We start from the raw sequence: 9,651 nt of genomic DNA, 5'->3' as shown, positions 1-9,651 counted from the left end.
TTATGAATCACTCACTACTAGTGGAGAGAATGGAGATTGGGAAAAGGCATTTACAGCCGCATTTCTATTTGTTACACCCGATGTTTTTGACAAGCTAATTGGTACAACGCCTGATTTGAAAAGGCATCGACTTTCCGACGAAATAAGGATTTTTTTAGGAAAAGGGAATGCCGCAAAAGGTTTAAAATATTGAATGAAGAAACTGATGACGAAAACGAACGCCGACGGTTGATAAGTTTTGATGGTGTTTCACTGAACTCCTTCGAGTAAGATTACCAAGGGCGTTGGTGGCAATCTCGGTCAGGAATACTGAACTCAAAGTGATACAAGTATATACAAAAACGTTTTTCCATCCCGACCGATACATAGTCGGAGGTACTAGTGTTTCGTGCATATTAAGCTGAAACATCTCATTGTGGCGAATAATGTATTGTTCAGCCAGGACATGTTTAAGAATAATTGACAGAACAATTATGTTTGCTCGTCTATTTACCCTTTGTATGACCTCCAGGACTTTGCTTTGATTCAAACATGTTGATACTTTTTTATCATAAAGCGATAAATATTAACTTAACTTAGGCTAGCTATGTCGGATATTTGTATAAATCGGACATTTCAGAAGTTGGCACTGTTGATCCGGTTGTGTTCATTCGTTTGCAGGTGATCAATGTATCTCGTTGATGCTAGCTTATATTTGTACATGCATGTGTAATACACTTTCTTCTTCATTGACTTCTATGGCTCTGATGGAGCGTAATGTTTTTGTTGTAATATGCATTTAGTGATAAACGTTGGTGTTGTTACAAGAATGGTATTTCTGTATTTCCTATTTAAAGTATTTATCTACTTCTATCAAATATTAACGTTTATTTTTTCTTTGTTGAACAGTGTATTTTTCTTTCCAAAATCATGTCATGTATGGGCACAAGTTAAAGTGTGCTCCTTCAAGTTTACAAAGTATAAAGTCTTGACCATATCAGGTAACAATTTTAAGAAAAAAACATGGGCACACTGAAGTAGGAATCTTAAAATTCACATTTACTGCTCGCGATTTATTGAGGTTAGATAGCCATAGTAGCTAGTTTACAACCCGAGTGAACTCCTGTTTCGCTGATATGCATGCATGTGTGTGTGTGTGTGTGTGTGTGTGTGTGTGTGTGTGCGATGCGTTTAACTGTTGTTAAATTTCTGATTTCTGGGCTTATTATCCCTGTAGCTTTCATTGAATTGTTCTTATCTTCAGGAATTGTCGCAAATTAGAAAATATTTTTAAAGGTTTCCATCAGGTTATCCTTTGGCAACTTTACACATTTAAATAACATGATTGGTGAATAGAAAATACTGAATAACTATTTGCCAATCATTAAACATTTTGGCTAAGTTTGACAAACATTGGCCACTGAAAGCTATAGTTTTAACTTAAAAACATGTACACCGTGTAACTATATAATCGTTTTTTTTTTACTTTATATCATTGTATTGATTTGCATTTCATATGACAAGTATGTGAACATGTGTATTAATATATATATAATCATGTGTGTACATAATTTCTTAACTTCGACTACCATATAAATTTGTGTTGTGTTGTACTATCCTATGACTGCTCGAATATGGATGTTTGTATAATTATGTTGTGGATGAAAATAAATTCAATCATCATAAGCAGTTTTGTCGCATTTTGAATTGTACGGCCGTATGTGTTAGCGAGTTGGAAACAAAAAAAACTGTGTATATTAAGTTTGGTCTCCGTTTGGTACATGGGGCTCGAAGTGAGTCCCATTCTGTATTCAAATTTTGAATAATACAGTATTGAGAGATCCATTGATAAGTATTCAGTAGCCAATCGCATAACACCGCAGATATATAAACCAATTGTGACGTAACTCAACTTTGAACACAAAGACAGGGTTCCCCTATTCCATGTTTTCATTCAGTGATTACAAATCAACAACATGCATAATTCGAGTAAGACTAGCCAGACGTAATCCGGCTAACTCCAGCTCGCCAAAAACACTCACTACCAAGCCCATGTCCAAAACTCAACTACTAACACAGAGAAATGGTCCTTATACGTATATACCAAGATTGTGGGGGAAAATCGTGACTACTAAGCTACGCAAGCCCACACTCATTGTAATAAACATGACAACTTATTCGTAGCTGTGCATTTGTACACAATTAGCTGTCAACCACATTACCGCTTAAATGGAAGATACCATAACAATCAAATATGTGCTACACTGATTAATGTGTATGTACAGTATCAAAACATGTATTACAGCTATAAATTTAATAAAAAGCTAATTGATTTATAAACGTTACGATAACATTCTCGTCAAGTAACATAATCAAATCCACGGTTTACAGACCTGACCGTGATAAAACAAAGACAGGTGGTACACAGATTATCTTTTGGCATGTTTGTGAATTTAAATGATTTGATTAGTTAATAGTACGAATTGGAGAATTGTTGACCAATCGTTACACATTATGGCTAACTAAGAATTGACAGATTTACACATTTGGTCGCTGAACGCCACCTTAACTATTTGATGGAGGAAAATATCCCTAACAATTTGGCTACTGTGACGTTTTTCACTGACGTAATGAGTCTGAAGTTGAGTCTTAGGCTCAGAAAAGTGAATTCATGAAAGTTTCAAAACGTCTTTGATACAACTACTTTTGACATAAGATATGGGTATGATTGAAGAACAGTTTTTTTTTTAAAACGTGTACATCTTTTTCATTATTGCACTAGTAAGAGCAATGTTACAAGACAAAAATATAGGCAGCTCTGAGTCTTACAGACAGACAGTCACACATAAGTGAATAAGAAACCTGGTGGCACCAAAAGATAATTAAAATGAAAACTATTGACAGTGGATGACAGCACCACAAAACCTATATATTGGTGGAAGAAGATAACGCCACAGAGGCTGTTTGCGGCGGGAGGTTTGCAATTGAACATGACATGACTATTATTGACGTCCCATGATAATGTTTAACACATTCGGAACTCCTCGGCCATTTTTTATCGAAAACAACCTCGGATGAATTTGGACGGTTTACATACTCAAAAGTGGTACGTTTAAGTCCGCTGCAAGTAGATCGCGTAGTAATTTTATTTAGCTGTTAAACTGTATAACTTAACTCTTGTGAATCTTAATGATGTTTGCAATAATTCACTTCACTGGCAATCAATATAAACTTAGATCAATAAATACAATTCTTATACACTACATTTAATTAATGATATAATTCAAAAATTTACGAACTACTTCAACCTATGTACCGGTGTAACGTTGTAAAGTGACCCCCATAGAATAATGACCCCCCGGTCATTATTTTATATAAAATAATGACCCCCGGTCATTATTTTATATAAAATATTGACCGGGGGGTCATTATATTATGACTGGGGGGTCATTATATTATGACTCCTCACACGTAGAAAAATGACCCCTCACGTAGAAATGTGACCCCCTATAGAATAAGGACCCCCCCCCCCCAATCCAAACCTTGACCTAACCTATCTAAGGTACACTTGCACAACATAATTATCTTCATCCATAGACATCGGAGGAGAGATGGCACCCGTCCGTGCATGCGTCCATACTGCACGTTTTTTTTTGACCGCAGTTAGATGGAATTGATCCAAGCTTCAGGGATTACCACTACCGATGCCTATTTGTGTGGAAAGAAAAAATGGTTAAAGTCTCCGACCGAGAATCACTTGCCCCTCACCGTTGTGAGTTCGACGCCTACCAGGGTCGTGTATGGGTGACAGGCATACAAACTGTGCGCTGCTCAGTTTATCATTTAAAACATAGGCGATGGACTGCATAGGAACGTTCCATCAACAAAATACGCAACTACTTGTTGTAATTTACGGCCTGTTTGAATATCAACAATCAAAAATATTTATAATCACAGAACTAGCTAGTTTTCAGGGGGCGAGGGTGGCTGGATTTCAATCTAGTATCGTTGGACTTCTTACCAGAACTCGTCTAATCCTGATCTGATGTAACATACTTCGATAGCTTCCTCGCCTAAGAATCGAATCTGTGCAACTGGATTAGGAGTCAACTATATAAACCTCTCTGCGATTGAAATTAAATAATTATTAATTATACAAGCAGAATCACTGTAAGTGCACTGTAAGTGACAAGTGTTTGTTAGTGATTTGAATCATTTTCGTAGTCATCAAAGTTGTATAGTGATTAAACGTCCCACACAGATTAATGGAACTAGCAATGATGAATGACTTAAAAATATTATCCCTTTTTTCTTTTCATGACCATTCGAAAAGTGGTTTTAGAAATCATTTAGCACAAAAAGGATAAGCAATTCATGCAAAAGATCTGAGTTACAGGTTAATTACAGCAACCTCTTATTATCATAAATGTTCTTTCTTCCCCAGGACTGTGTACCATTGGAACAACCTACCACTTACTGTTGCCCTCCTCCCTACCCCTGAGCAGTTCAGTGCAGCTATATTTAAGAAATGAACGCCTTCTCGCGTCGGTTCACGATTATATGAATACAACAAGTCTCGTGCATAGTTCGTAAACCCCGAAGGGGTTTACGTTAACTATGCACGCTACTTGTTGTATTCATATACCCGTTGAACTATAGCGAGAAGGCGTTCATTTCTTATATTTATATTATCATTTATATTATTTCTACTTATATCAAAAGAATAATAGTCGATTTATTGGATTATCTTCTAAGAAAATCGATTGCATCTTATTAACACGACGATCGCGTCCGTTATTCGGAAGAGCGGTGGCCAGCCCATATGACGTCACGGAGACTTGTTTATTTCGTATGTGCCAATCAGATTGCGTGACGAAATATCTCGCTCATTTTTTGAAGGAATTTAACATTAACTTGAGATATATTTTAACCTTAATTAGAAGACGTGTCGCGCACACCACCCAGATCCGCTCGTCAAAGGTCAAGGTCACACTTGGAGTCGGCGCAAAATCCGTGTCCGGAGCATAACTTCTATATGGATGGAGGGATTTTAATATAATTTGGCATAAATGTTCTCCATGGCAAGGCGGTGTGTCGCGCGAAAAAATTATGTCTCTGTGGCAAAGGTCAAGGTCACACTTAGAGGTCAAATGTCAAATAACAAGTTCAAGGTTACATAGACCTTAAAACTGAAAACGGTTTCCGCTCAATAACTTAATTATTGTTCAACCTTCAGCTGCCAAACCTGATAGGATGATCACCCATATTGAGTAAATGACCCCTATTGTTTTTGGGGTCACAATATCAAAGGTCAAGGTCATTATCATTCTTTCATCTTCACAAATGTCCATTATGAATCTTTCTGTGAAAATTTAAACCTACAAAGCGGGCTCGACATCTGCCCGTGGGCATGCAGAATGTATTTCTAGTTAACCCTTTTAAACATTCTTTTAAATCTTTTTAAACTACTCTTTAAACCTTCTTGCGATTTTGACGCGCAACCATGTCTACGTCCCCGGGGGTGTTTGACATTACCGGAAGACAGACAGACAGACGGACGGACGGACAAACGGACAGACGGACGGACATACTTCTAATTTTGACCTAATATGACTCAGTTTTAAACTCACTCGAATTAACTAGCATTCTGACCAAATTTTATAAAGATTCATATAAAAATGTGGCCTCTAGAGTGTTTTTACTTTTGTGTGAATATAGATACGGGTCTTGGTAGCATTATCGTTGAATTTGCTAGATCTGATTTTATCACATGACATCGCTTGTTTTTCATGTAATATAATCATTACGAATTTCTTTATATTTAACACGTGTAATATAACTTTGACGTGACTCATTTCCGCCAATACATTCCATATAGAAAAAAGGCGTGAAAAGCGTGCGTACTCATAGCGTTAAAAAGGGTTTATTTTATATGTTTTATTTTTATGTTTTAAGTCATGTGATAAAACGAATCTCACATTCGTTGTCAAAAAATATAATATTTTATTAAACTCGTTCAAGAAAATGTTATAAAGCTCGCCCGAGGCTCGCTATGTAACATTTTCTTGAGCTCGTTTAATAAAATCTTATATCATATGACAACTCATGTGAGATCCTATATATCCGTGGTTCGGGAGTGTTGTTCGGTATATAATAAGGACAATTTCATAAACGAAAGGACTTTTTATTTAAAACTGTATGGAATATAGAGGCGAATCCAACAAAACGTCCCAGGGTGTTGACCTGTGCTTTGGTAAAACTACATGTCACATATGTTTATATCTTAAGCTATTATTTTAGTTAGTAAATCACACAAGGTATATTTAGCACGCATTGTTATGCTCATCAGATGCAATATGTTAAACCAAATTTAGCATAAATTGTATCGTTCTCCACTGAGTTGTTGATTTATTCTTGCACGTGTCACTTATCAATTAAGTATGTTTTCGACATCGCTCCAGTCACATACTATATTGAAAATATTTGCATCCACCTCGTCAGATAACCCACGCAGCCCTTCTACATTGTAAGGCGTGTTAGTAAAAGCCTTCACATATACAGTCTTTACACTTTTGTCAAGTTTTAATAGCAAGGCTTCGTCTGCGTAACAATTCACTAAAGCAGCATCTAATATGTCATCACTTATAAGGGCGTGGTATCTTTCTGGAATGTGGTTCCGAATTCGTTTGTATGGCTTTCTTGAGAACTCTTCGCCATCTACCTCTAGCACCGGGACAAAATGGTCGCTGGAATTCTGAATGTACACTGCTCGACCCCTTAAATTACCACCAATGAGGCCTAACGGTTTGTATTCTAACCAACGCCACTGTTCCTTACTGCCATACTGTGAATAAACATACACAACGCTTCTGGTGAGAGTTGCAAAAGCAAATATCTCCACTTCTGTTCCCCAAGTGTTTTCGGAGGCCATCATTGACGTGTCTAGATATCTGGAAACCGAATCACGTGTAATGCCTTTCATTAGAGTTTCGTTTTCTTTCATGAAGTCAACAATCGCTTGCCTTATCAAGCTATGGTGTGTTTGTACGCCAAAAACTAAATAACTGAATGTTCTAAACAAACAATTGCCATCCCCACGCATGTTTACAGTTTTAGTAGGTTTGGCGTCTCGTCGTATATATTTGTCTGGACCGGATGCATACGTGTTTTTGACTGCCGACTTAAATACACTCGAGATTTGTTCCTGCCATTCTTGATTAGATGGTCTGAATTGAAATGGTTGGGGTTCTTGATTAGTAGATTCTGTAGAATTGGTAGGTTGTGTTGCAACATCTTCTCGCGATACTCTTCTCTTTTTTGGAGGGAGATTGCAGTCGTCAGATTTATCGTTTCTTTTTGCAGGTCTTTCAAACGCTTTCTCGTTTGCTTGGGTTCCTGTTTCTTTGTTTATTAGACTGTGGTCATCTTTTGGACCTTCAGTTGGTCGCTTTTCTGTGTTATCTGTAGCAGCATCGTCATTACTCTGCCTATAGCGATTCAGTCTGTTCCCACTTACACTTGTTTTCATTCCTTCTAGGAAATAAGTGCCTTTTCCAGTTACTTTTGTTATTTTGAATGGTCCTTTCCATTTTAGACCCAATTTCCCTCCTTTTCTCGTCAATTTTCTGGTGTTATGAAGAAGGACTTGGTCGCCGACTTCAAAACCTGCTGTATCGTCTTTAGGTAGTGAAGAATCGTAATATTTCTTCTGCTTCGATTGTGCCGTTTTAATATTGGACGATGCTTCTTTTCTGTTGCACGACAGTTTAATGAACGAGTCTATTCTTTCCTTTAGTGACAATTCAGAGTCTTGGTTATCATCCGATTGCATTGCTAAGTCTAGTTCTATTGGTAAGCGTGCGTGCCTTCCAAACACAAGATAGAATGGTGTTTGTTTCGTCGACTCATGTTTAGACGTTCTATAGGCAAACAGTACGTATGGTAACTTAATGTCCCAATTTTTCTGCGACAAATCTACACTGTGCACAAGCATATCGCACAAAGTCCTGTTAAATCTTTCAGTATGTCCTCCTGTTTGTGGGTGATATGCTGATGCAATTCTATGTTCTATCCCAAACTGCTTGCAAAACTTTTCATTCAAGTCGTTGCAGAATTCTCTCCCCTGATCCGTTATTAATACGCTGGGGCAACCATGTGTCGTGACAAACTTTGTGAATACTGATAGTACAGTTTCAGATGACTTGTCTGGAATCCCTTCTGCCTCTACCCATTTTGTCAAATATTCTGTTATAACGACAATGTACTTGTTTCCTGAAATGTATAAATGTAAGCATTTTACAATACTTATTTTAATCAACGATGCATTGTCAAAGACAATACTAGTATATCCCCAGCCGATAGATGTTTCTTTTCAAGTTTGAGTTTGCATAGAAACTAGAATTTCATTCTGCATGTCTACGGGCCAGCATCGCAGTTTTAAGATGTTGCATAAAAATTCCCTCATGCATATAGGATATCCTCTAGAAAAGCACTTCTAATGACCTCTGTTATCTTTACCTTTAACTGGAGACCTGGTTGATGCGTGCGACACTAGATCTCATGGTAGTTAACATTTGTGTGAAGTTATAGTAAAAAAAATCTCTTCATGCAGTTACCAGATATGCCCTGCACAAGCATTTATCAGTGATCTCTAAGAAGACCTTTACCTTTGACCCATAAACCCAGTTCATGCGCGCAGAACTAGAACTCATGGAGGTGATCACTTGTGTGAAGTTTTTACAGAAATTCCTCCATTTTCATTCAAATTGGAGTTATGGTCCGTAAAAATCAGGACGGACACATGCACGCACATATAGCGAACATCAAAACCTGGCGACTAAGGGTCGAGTTCACCGAAGGTGGGCTCGACAAAAATGGAAGGAAAATAAAAAAGCACTACTCTGTTTCTTAATAATATCTTTCTCAAGTTTACAGTTGATATGTTCTATACAAACTACTTTAAGAAAAAAATCCCCCATTCATTTCGCTTGAAAATTGCAAATTGCTAGTCAAATGCTATAACTCTTAAAAAAAATAATTGAAATCTGGCCAATAGTCTTCAAGAAATAGCCCGGAAACAAAATTTGGACGGACGGACAGACGGGACAGACGGACGGAGGGCAATCCTATCTCGGTTACACCGGTAGGGGAGTTCCATAAAAAAATTCAATGTACTTTTGGAGATATAGTGGAATCCAGTTAGGTTAAAGATGTGTTGAATGTTTTTTAAAGCAGACAGACAGACGGACGCAAAAAACGAAAAAATAAATAAATAAAAAGACGTGCATAATCTCCATATTGCCCTTTATCACTATTCCAAGTTTCATGAATTTTTTTTAAGTATTTTGAAGATATCGCGGGATCCAGATTTTCGGACGGACGGACGGACAGACGGACGGACGGACAGACTGACGGAGGGCATTCCTATAGTCCTCGTAGGGGACTAATAAGCCTGATCATATTTGACTGACAGGTCATAAACAGCTGGTACATTGACATATCAGCTGGCAACCGTCGACGGCGTTTAAGTTACAGAACTATCAAAATTTAATTTAATAAACTATGGTTTTCCCGTAAAAATACAGAACTATCAAAATTTAATTTAATAAACTATGGTTTTCCCGTAAAAATACGACATATATTTACAGTGCTTAAAAAGAAATGCAGTTGCTT

Source organism: Mya arenaria, chromosome 14 (assembly GCF_026914265.1).
Source record: "Mya arenaria isolate MELC-2E11 chromosome 14, ASM2691426v1".
In the NCBI taxonomy this organism is placed as follows: domain Eukaryota; kingdom Metazoa; phylum Mollusca; class Bivalvia; order Myida; family Myidae; genus Mya; species Mya arenaria.
Note: the sequence above shows the minus strand (reverse complement) of the source record.